Source organism: Tympanuchus pallidicinctus, unplaced genomic scaffold (genome assembly GCF_026119805.1).
Source record: "Tympanuchus pallidicinctus isolate F22 unplaced genomic scaffold, pur_lepc_1.0 scaffold15, whole genome shotgun sequence".
Lineage (NCBI taxonomy): Eukaryota > Metazoa > Chordata > Aves > Galliformes > Phasianidae > Tympanuchus > Tympanuchus pallidicinctus.
Window position 1 is genome coordinate 11763651 of NW_026294669.1, and position 11435 is coordinate 11775085.

At 46.6% G+C, this 11435-nt stretch overlaps 1 protein-coding gene across 1 annotated transcript in view; it reads right to left on the minus strand.

The window, feature by feature from the left end:
• Window positions 1-10185, minus strand: part of PTPN4 (protein tyrosine phosphatase non-receptor type 4) — a 98680-nt gene extending 88495 nt beyond the window's left edge. The window contains exon 1 of the mRNA XM_052674495.1: window positions 10048-10185. The gene's annotated coding sequence lies outside the window, so the exon portion shown is untranslated. The remainder of the gene's footprint in view (window positions 1-10047) is intronic.
• Window positions 10186-11435: the final 1250 nt, after the last annotated feature.

The window sequence follows — 11435 nt, forward strand, 5'->3', positions numbered from 1 at the left end:
ACACTACAACAGCACTCAAATCTTAAATGTGTGTATTTCTATGTGATAACAAACCTGTTGAGCATTAATGTAAATGCAGTCATGGCACTGTGTGTTACCAGTTGTGCTCTCACCATGCCCTACCAGTGCCTCTCTTCCTCACCACAATCAAAGCCTTTCTCAAGGTGCACCAAAAGTATCACCTGTGTAATCTTACCACTCCAACTGTTAGGAGAGAGAAGGACCAGAGACGCACACTGCTTCCTCACCTCCCCGATAGAAACATTTCTCAGTCAGAACACGCTTGTGCAGGACCACACTGCTGGTCACTGTCTAGAGGTCACTGGCGCAGTGGTGGGGGAAGTATCAGCACCAGCCTCCTCCAAAACTAAAACTTCAAAAAGCAGCTCCTAGCCCCAGCTGCATCCTCTTCTTGTAGCATAGGACTGGCTGGTGAGCAGGTATCAGGTTATCTGAGGGCTTAGGGAAGGCTATTGCCATCTAGAAGCCCTTATTGGTAACTTGATTTCATTTTCCAAAGTATTAGCAACTGTGAAAACCAAAACATCAACGCAGGAAACACCCACTGATGTACAAACGCTATCCTGACAACCAGAACAAAGCTCCACTTCCCCCTGGGTATGCACTCCACCCAAGGTGATAAAACCATACCATTACCTGCCTCAAGTGGCACACAGGAACTGCCCAAAAGCCACATTCCCAGGCAGCCAGCATGACTGAAGCCACAGCTGGGTTTCACACCATACTTTCCCTATTAGCCATCTCCAACTGCTCCTACAGAAAAAAAGAACCAACTTTCTGAAGCTTTAGAGTGCTGAAAGTACCTCAGTGAAGCCATCTGGCTTTCTATAGCCCACCCAGTATCCCAGGACCAGGTCTGTGGGAGCTCCCTCAGCCTGCTCCCAGTGCAGTAAGACCAACACTGGCAAAAGCAGCTCCTGACAGCCACGGGCTGAACCTCTGAGGGCAGGAGAAAGCCTCAGGAACAGTTCTGGGTGTGCCGTACATTGCATGAGTTCCGTAAATACAGTCGGAAATACAAAAATTAATTCAGCAACTCATACTTCAAAAATTTCTTTCACAGTTTTCATTACAATACACAAATAGGATACTGTGCTTAACATTTGGTTGACCTTTGAGGAAAAATTTCCGAGTGAATGTTTTGCTGGATCTTTGCAGAGCGCTGAACATGCACACAGACGTGAATGTGGCTCCACAGAAAAGATTAAAAATTAAACCACTGTGGAACGCAGGATGTAAATACATCATTTTCAAATGAAACTGTTGAACATCTTGTGGTGGTAAAAACCAAATCACCATGCAAAATGATAATACAAGAAAAGTCAATTGTGTGTTTCTAATAATAAATGCTCTTGTGGCTTTTGAAGTCACAAAAAAACTCTTGGCTGAATTGGAGCATTGATCTCTGTAGTTATTTATGTGCCGTTCCTATTAGAATTCTATTGAATCCCTTGAATGGTGAATGGAAGTGCTTTTGAAAACACACACAAAAAAACTGTTAAACAAGGGACAAAATAAATGGAAAGCTCAGCATTGCCAAAAGAAGTTTGAGAAGGTCAGCAAAACTTTCAACTTTTTTTTCTGAAGTACATGCATGTAAGATGCTGTTCGGTGGAAATGATTACCTGTAACACAACAGCAATACACAGGATACATTTCCCTGTCATTCTCAAATTGGAAGCAAGAGATGGGGATCTGTTCATCTAACATCGTTTCAAAACTCTTAGCATACTCTTGAAAGATGTTCTGCTGTAAAATATGAATTGGCTATTAAAGATTTTGAAGTGTTGTCACTCCATCCTTTTATCTACTACAGATCAGGATGAAACTATTTTATTCAGCATGTGTACAGATTTATCTAAATATGCAATATGCAACAATTGGATCAAAGACACTTAAGAAACATACTTCTTAAAACAGAACTCCCTACTGATTTTAGGTCACAACAGTTTTTATTAACAATGCTTACTATATATGTGCTCCTAACAATGATGTGCAAGGACAGGAAATGCATGAAAAGCCTGAGATTGGGGTCCCTAATGCCTTCATTCACATGCATTCATTCCTTTTGTTGTCAATTCTTAACGCACCTTGAGGCAGTGTCAGGGCACTGGAAGGAGCTGGGTCCGCCATCTCACAAGGAACTCCACTCCACCCTCACTGCAGAGATGTGAGGCCTTCAAAGCATGGCAGCAAAGTGGGCTAAAGAAGAAACCTATTTCCATGCTTTGGAAGCTACAACAAGAATGAAGCTGATTTGTTTTAATAATTATTAGTCAACATTTGTTGTTGGCTTCCCCCCCCCCCCCCCCACTTAGATGCACAGTTACTATTAATACAATAAACAGCCATTAGGAAAGGCATCTCTTCCCTTTTAGCATTTCTGTGTTAAAACCTGACAATCGATTGTGTTTTTAATGTTAAATGTTATGAAGATATTCATGCACTGCCAAAAGAAAAAGGTTGACTATGGCTTTTCCTGACTACTAATTACTGTCATTTAAGTTTGGAAAGCACATTTTTAGAATGTGGTTTTATGTTTTCAACTGAAAAATAGAATAGCATAAAGAAGTTTACCTTCAGAAGCTTCTGTATTAATCTGCCTTCATTTTTGCTGAACATCACATCTATTTTCTCAAGAACTATAAGAGGAAGGCAATGAGCACCTCTGAAAGAATCTTCAGCACAGCACTCTAATGACTTTAGTAGCATCCTATTCTGAAGCAGCTGCATATAATAGCAGTAGTTGGAACACAAAGATTCCTCTTTTGTACCTTCCTCCTTTCACTTGTGGCACCACAACTCCTCTGAACGATGGCAGCTTCGATTCTGAACAGACGGACTGAAAAATGCTTAAGTCATTATACTGCAGAAATAGAAACCAGAAGGTTGAGAAAGAAAGAGCAGTTTTATCAGCAGTGTAAGGTTTATCCAAAGGTGGCTAAATGTCAGCTCCAGTCTCAGATGTTAATCAAGTTCCTCTTTCAAGCTATTCTCACATACATCTCATTAGTATAATTCCTACAAAGCACTTTTATTTCTACTTTCTCAGGACCACATGTGTGTTCCCAATGCCAAACAAGTTATTATCCAGAACATCCTCACCCAGAGAGGGATGCTTTTTTATTGAAATCCTTCTGCAAAAACACCCAGCAATAATGAGCTGCACACACAGCTTTCCTGTAAAAGGAGGGAGCACAGAAGTTCCACTGGGGGGTACAACAACAGAACCAGACCACAAGGAGGAGGCAATGTCTCTGCTGGTAACTAAAACTGAGTATTTTAATTGCTTGCTTCAGTTTTATTAAATAGCTCACAGCTATCTAGAGATTTTCTAATCTTTCATTTAATTAATCTCAAGAATTAAGTTCTCCTGGAGGAATTTCCTCTTAGAGGACTTCTTGTCAGATGTTAATTTTCAGCCTATTTCTTCAGTCTTCTCCAGAGGAATTCTGCTGTAAGTGTAACTGTATATACCCTTAGTGATTACCCATGCCTCATTTTCTTATTGTATCTCTTTTAGCTTTCTCTGTGGCATGATCTTGAAAGCAGAGTTAATTCATATATTTATTGCATGAGTTATTCTACCCAACAAAACCTACTTAACTGTGGAGAAATTAGAAAATAATCCAGTCTCAGTCACGCACAGGGACTGCGCAAAGCCAGAAGTGCCATTACAAAGGAGCAGAGGGCACCCACTGCACCCTGCCCTGCCCAGCACACACACCAAGCTGGGGCTGCCAACAAAGGCCTGCAACCCACAGCAGGAGCAGGGAGAAAGGCACAGCACCACCACTGCCCTGAGCCCCTGAAGCACTGGCAGATCTGATGGGTGAAAGCGACCAAAGAAACACAAGCGGGTCAGAACAAGCGGGAAAGCAGAGCAAAGAACGTTACATTTTCCTGACAAAATGAAATTAATTCCCAAGTTTATATACCAAAACACTTCAATGCAAGAACACAGAAACAAGAGAAATGCTAGAGTAACTGGAAGGTACCAGTCTGTGGTATTGCTGATTGACCTATTCCCTTGTTCAATCACTGCTGGATTTTAGTTTCCACCTCCTGTGGCTGCATACACCACAGTTATTTCAGCAGAAACCTCCCATGAGATAATGACATTATTTGTTGACATTAAACAAAAAATATAAACCGCGCTTTCGTAAACCTTTCATAAGCACTGAGAGGAAGTTCTCCTTCTTTCCCAGCTTCCCAGGTCCATCATCCAGGCTCAGACAAAGCATGGACACATCCATGCAGTTTTTGCAACATGCATACCTTAAACAGAGAAAGTATTATTTGCAGATTAGGGTTTTCAAAACTAACCTACTTTCTCATTTGTGTGCAAGTTGTAAAGCAGACAAGGGCGTCAATCCAACAGCAGCCTTCCCCAAAAAGCAGAAAACCTCTTCAAGAAAAGCCTTAATAGAAGCGCACAGCATGGAAGCTACAGGCCACGAGGATTTAAAATGCATATGCCAATTTCTGCAAAATTTCATTTTTAAGAAGTAAAAATAACTAATACATTTCCTTGCTCCTGAAGTACAACTTTTCTAAACTGGGGCACTACAACAAAACTGACTAAAGCAAACCAGGGGCAGCACTGAGGCTGCACGCAGCTCAGAGATCCAACACAGAGCTGCAGAGCAGTGCAGACACACCGCTGGACGGCAGAAGGTGACCTGAGAGCAGCAGTGGCATCGCCCCTCAGTGCTGCCCAGCTTCAGCCCCACATGCATACCACAGAGAGAAACGTCACGCTGCTTTTTCAGATGACACCAAAGGAGTTTGCTGTAAGTACCAAGACAGACAGACACAAAGCAACAGATGTTGATTTTAACTCCCTCCAAAGCCAAAGCAGAAAAGACTGCAGGTTACCCTCCCTTCATCCCCCCCTAAAAAAAACGTTTCTGGTTTCTCTACAAAGCTAGTGACAAAAACCCATTTTTACCCTGTGTTTTGCTCTCCAAAATGATTTTGTTGTGTTCCTTAAAGCAAAATCACCAAACCATGCACCAAATCACAGCTGCACGATCTGGGAAGCATGTTATTCTGACCCTGAGATCAATCTTGCACGTTGGAGTATTACAACTCACTTGAACCACTTTCAAAAGACTTATTTCTTCTAGCAGCAACTTTTAGTGTTACATTGAATGATTTTCTCAGGATTGCAAACGTTTGGAAGGGCTTATAACAACGTACTGGCAAAACAGCATCAGGAAATTATCTGTTCATCCAGACCTGGAGCACTGCTGGTAACACGTAACTGCACTCCAACTGACTGGTGTATTTCTGTGTGCTGTTAGGAAAGTGACCATTTCTCAACCTCAGGAGCCAGAGGAAGTAACAAAATCTCCATGACGTTCCAGCCTGGATCTCCACTGGCACAGGCAAGAGAGAACACAAGCTTCTGAATGTCACGCTCGAATCCATTCTTTTATAAAACACAGCTATTCAGCGCATCAGATCCACACGCTTGGCTACTTGCAAGAGCCACCTTCCATTGGCAAAAGGAAAGACAGGAACCCTGGTGGCAGCCTTCTCCCAACACAAAGTACGCTCCCACGTCTCAGAGACAAAGCATCACAGCAGGCTCCTATCTGCTCCTAGCAGCAGCTCTACTTTACAGGGAGAGCTGTCTCCTACAGCTTCCATTTCTGGTTTTAAACCTGACTGATGCCATCTTAAGAAGATAATCACAAACAAAACTGAAAAATAAAATTGATAAGACTTATTCTGAGAACAACTTTCCCATCAGAAAACATCTGTAGCGTAACTTTGATCACAGCGATGCAGTTCCACTGTTGCAGTTACAGAATTCCACTTTAAAAGTTACTCATCTTTTAGACACAAAATACGTTTAACCCACACACAGTTAATGAACACAAAACCAAACTGTACTGTGTTGTTACTTGTACTAAGCATTACGAAAGCAATGCTAAGAGCCTATGTTTAAAGGATTGTTTTTTAAGTAACAGTTTATGAAAATTATCACACAAAATAGCAAAATATCATGCAAGCAGGGTCTCCACATCAGAACATCCTAAAAGCAGCATCACCTATAAGCAGGTTTTCAGCATTCAATTAAAAATCACTGACTATTTGCTATTAAAGGTAAAAATCCCAAGTTGACAAGATACCAGAATCTTCTCCAACACGATTCTAGACTAAAAGAATTCAGGTACGGAAATGTTCATCTCGAGCAGCAAGGCACTGACTTCCATTTGAAGATGCAGGCCCTTTGGTCACACAGAATAGCTCAGCCCTTCTCCCAGCAGCTGACCCTGCAGAAGATGAGGGATGGCCGGAACAGCAATGGGAGCACACACATCACCACAGTGCATTATCCATTTCATTTATCGCCCCCATCTGATGGATGGCCTGAGAATCCCTCAGTGGCAACTGCTGTTTCACTCCCCAGTTTGACACTCTTTCCTAAAGCATTCTTCTTCAAAGATCATAAGTACTCATAATTAAAAGACTGCTTATTTATGAATGAATACCAGCTGCTTCTCCCTTCCTCATGGAGCAGCAGAGATGGCAATATCTCAAGAACCACTCACAAAGAATTGCATGTCATTCAACAGCCTCCCTACAACTTCTCCAAGGAGTAATTGCAAGTGCCAAGTGTGCAAACAGAGGTCTAATTGCATCACCTACTATTTCTTTTCTAAAGGTGCAAAAGCCAATGAATTAGAAGCTGGTTCAATTCTCACACATCAGACAAGAAGTCATTTAGTTGTGCCTGTCTGATTTACCTGATAGCGAGTGGTAACATTCTATAGAACACAGTGGGAGAGACCCTACACCATCTGCACAGACCACCATAAAACAGCCATATCCTCCTCAACCAATCCGGGCATCTCATTCTTGTATGTCGACACACCAATAAAACTTCTGTGAACACTGTAACTGCTGTAAACTTGAAGTAATTACGTTGTAAGTTATGAACAGCAACATTGTGGTATTCTCCAAAATAAGAATGGAGATTCTGATACGTAATTATATAGTAAAATATATCAGATAACTTTCAGAAATTTTCAAAATATTGTAAATTCAAGAGGCTTTCAGAAACCTGCATAAACTATCTTGTGCTGTGTCAATGGATTACAAGCCCTGAAGGAAAACCAGCTCTGTACCCAAACAAGCGTATGAGAACAGCTGGCCCAGGCAGCGGAGACCTGCTGTCACCCATCAGCGGCTGCTGCGCTCTTTGTGTTTTGCCTCCTGCCCCAGCATCCTCCCCTCCCCTCCCCTTTTTGCACTACCTTCTCACTTCCTTCTGTCCACTCCAAGTAAGCCCATGTTATGCACACACAAAAACCATTTTTACGGTTGTTTAGGCTGAAGCACAATAAAACCCATGAGACCGTTTCATGAAAAGTGGCAGCACCACAGGGAAAGCATGGTATTAAAAACAAAACACAAACAGTAGACCATCTGCTGACAGCATCTTGTTTGACCACTCTTACAATTGGTGAGAATGGAAGAGATGTGACACAAAATCCAGGATGTGAAGGCACAGTGTTCATGTGATGGTCACCAAAGGTAAGCTGCCAGAGGACAGGGCACAACAGTGGGGTAGCAGGGCAGATAATCAACAGAAGCAGGAAGGGCCAGGGAGACAGAGCAAAAATCATTTAGTTTAACAGAAATAATCTAACAGTGACAGAAGAAAAATGGCACACGTCTGCTATTCATTTTAATTGTTTTGATAAACTGAGAAGCTGGAGCAACATTTTTCATCCACCCTTATTTTCAAAAGACATTGCACCCCTGCCTCATACAAATGTCTGGGTGCTGCAAGCAAGTGTTCCAGCTTTGCTCCCAGGTACAGGTCAGGACCAAGGGATCCATCCTGAAATGCCACCCCTTCCAGTTTCCTCAAGCCTACCACTTGCATTCAGTTTTCCAGAAGATGTTTGTAGAACATATTCCACTTTCTAAATGCAAGCAAAAAGTGACAGAGAACTTCTGTCTGTGTACATTCAGCAAAGCATTTCTAAGATAACTCACCAGGGATAACAGTGAGACACAGCCCCCAAACAATAGTCAAAATCTTCTAGTAGCATCGGGATAAAAGAGGAAGAAGCCATACAGAAACTCCTCACTTTCACAGAACAGTCCCATCCCACTGCCACAACAGGCTGCTATGGTGCCAACTACATGGCTCTCTGCATTCAGGGAAGCCAGTGTGACACGCCACACACACATGGGGTAACCGACAGAGCACACGACATTCACAGGCAGCCAGTATTCCTGGTAAGCATTGGTGCAGTACCCACAGAACAGTGGAGTCCGGCTCCGGTTCGGCTGCTGGTCCCTCTGCCCAGCCAGGGGTCACTGCAGGAAGGGAGCCAAGCGATGCACACAGGTATTGGCTGACCGTGTTTTCAAAATATGCTAATGGAAATGACATGTAAGTAGTACCAAATGAACTCTATTCATTACAGGGAGTTCACCCACTCAATTGAGCAGCTAGAATTACTCGGAAGATTACAGGATTTTGCTTCTACCGTGGCTGCAAACAATCAGCCCTTCGTTCTGCTCCCAGACACCCAGCACAGCCTCCACTCCCCTGTGACAACACTATAAGCACACCCAGCCCTAGCAGTATTTTTAGCAGGGGTGTTCAATCAATATTGCTATGCACAACCTAAATTAGGCTTTAGCAGGACAACAGAATTTAAATCTCATTTGTTGCTATGCTTTACATAGAAAACTGTACTGAACAAGAAATAATCACTGAAGTAAATCCTAAGGAGGTGAATCTGACCGCAAGCAAACTTCACAGCAAAGACAAGGAAAGCGTACTAGGAGGTAAAATATTAATGTACCTCTGCTTTTGAAGAAAACACAATTATATTTCAACGCTTGAGTTTAAAAACAACCTACAAATAAAAGCATTTAATAAAAACTACACCAACAAGAAACTGCAATGACAACAAAGTTATCTTCAGATATCAGACCAACGCTTCCATTTCTGAGTTCATACAACCTAAACGTGCCTGGGAAATGCAAACAAACATGTGCACGTTAGCTCATCGCCCAGAACCATATTTTATCAACACAGCTCAAACTAAGTTCTGCCAAGATGTAAAAACAACTTTTAGGTCAGTGAAGCAAGAAATCCATTGTGGAAAAAAATGGCATCCGTAAGATTATGATACGAAGTATTTTACATTCAGGCAACGAACCGCAGAACTTCCCTTCAATATCCACATCTAACAAGAAGCCAGTTTCACCAATTCTAATCTCGTTCACGTGCCCCTGCAGCACACATCGGCGGCGTGACGAACACACGGATGTCTGCGTGTGCGCGAAAGCAGCGGCGGCTCCAGGAGCAGAAAGCAGCGCTCTGCCTCCAGCACACGGCCGGCACGGTGCCTCCCCACGCGCACCGAGTCGAGTTCAGGGCAGCGGATACCCGCGGACGAGAAATCCATGCGCACGCCGCCCTCCGACAGCGAACCTCCAGCTGAAACCCATTAGCACCTCTGTAATACACAACCGACTCGAATGTTTTCCGTGTCCCAGCCGAAACAACCACCGCGCGGCCACCCCGAAACCTCGCAGGGCGCAAACGGCAGCGCGAAGTTCAGCCGCGTGTGCCGCACAGCTGAGCCGCGCGCGCGTCTTGGCACGGAGCGGCGCCGCCAGCGCTTCGCCTACACGGCAGGCACGGCGTTCCGACAGCGGCTGCTGGGGAGCGCGGGAGGAGAGGAGCGTCCCTCAGCCGGGTACGTGCGGTTGGTTATACAACCCTTCTGCCGGAGGGAGAGACTGAAAACGGACCGGAGCCACGCGACGACCGCGTTTCCCCGTCCCTATCCGGAGCAACGTGCCTGCGTGTGCCTAGAAAGCGCAGCGATGCCAACTTTCGGGCTGTAATTCGGCCGCGGCTGCTCCGCCGCCGTCCCGCAGGGCCCCCGGCTGCAGGAGCCGGGCTCCCGAGCCGCAACGGCGAGGGGGGGAGGAGGGTTTCGCCGGGGGTGACGGCGTCGCGCGGCCCCCCGCCCGCCTTACCTTCATATAACAGCCACGTCCTTGCAGATGGAGCGGGGAAGGGGGCGGCCGCGGGAGCGCGGAGGAGAGAGGCGCGGGGGCTGCGCTCGCCGCCGCTGCCCCGCGACCCCCGCCGCGGGGGCGCGCCCGGGCACGCGCTGAGACGCGCACGCCCCGCACAGCCTTCAGATCCCCCGCAGCGCCCGGCCCGGCCGCGGCCTCGGCAACGGCGCCCGCAGCCGCAGCAGCCGCCCCGCGCCCAGCCGCAGCGGCGAGGACCACATCGTACTGCGGCGGCTGGGCCGAGGGACCGGCTGAGGGGCGGAGGGAGGGACGGGGAAGCCCGAGAGGGAGGGAGAGAAAGCGGCGGAGCCCCGTCCGGCTTCTCCCTCCCCCGCTCCTCGCGGCAGAGCGTCCCTCACACGGGACGCGGCGCCGCCTCACGCGGAGCGGCAGCCGGGATGCGGCAGGCAGCGGGGAGGCGACGGGGCCGTGCCGAGGCGCTCTGCGTGCCGGTGGGGGAGCAGACGGATGGGGGAATGAGGGGGGAGCGGGAGGAGGATCGGCACCGCCTCCCCGTGCGGCCGCCCTCCCGCCTCATGCGGGCAGTAGCGGCAGCATAGCAACCAACATGGCGGCTGCGCAGTCAACTAATTGGCGGCCGGCACAGAGGGAGTGGGGGGCGAAACGAGGGGGTAAACTAGGAAAACTCGCGAGACTTTGTCGCGCACCCTCTTTATGATTGGCCGAGCTGCTCCGCCTGCAAGAGGGAGGGTGGTGCTGGGTGCCTGTTCCGCAAAGTGATTGGACGGGTCTACCATCAATCGAGGTGGGCGGTGCGACTTTTTCCGTGCTGGAGCGCGGATTGGTAGTCGGAGCTGTCAGTCACGAGCGGTGTGCCGTGGCGTGCTGCGCTACCCGGTACTGAGCGCTGTCCGCGGCGCTCCCGGTGGCGTCCAGCTACCCGCGGGGCTCTGGGCTGCCTCCCTGGCGGCGCACAGGGCGGGAGGAGATTGGGAGAGCGGGGCCGTCCTAACGGGGTACGCCCGGCCTCACCCCGCAGCTGTTGTACAGAGCACTGTGATCATTTATAATACACATAAACGGGGTTGGTTAGAAATTTCTTTAATCTCCGTTTATTAAAGCACAGCCTTTCACAACTTGACCAAGTAATGGGCATGTAGGGAACGAGTTTTTGGATTTCACAATTAAATTCCTAAATAGCAAGTGCATAATAATGCTATGGGAGTTTGCATGCACTCTTCTAATTAGGAAGCTTTCTAAAATCATGTCCTTTTGAAGTTTGGAAACCTCTATGTATCCAGCCTAAATTTATTCCCGCTCATTTCATACCCATTTGTTCTTGTGCCAGTTCTCTTCCTTTGCTACCATAGCCCTCCACTTTGGGT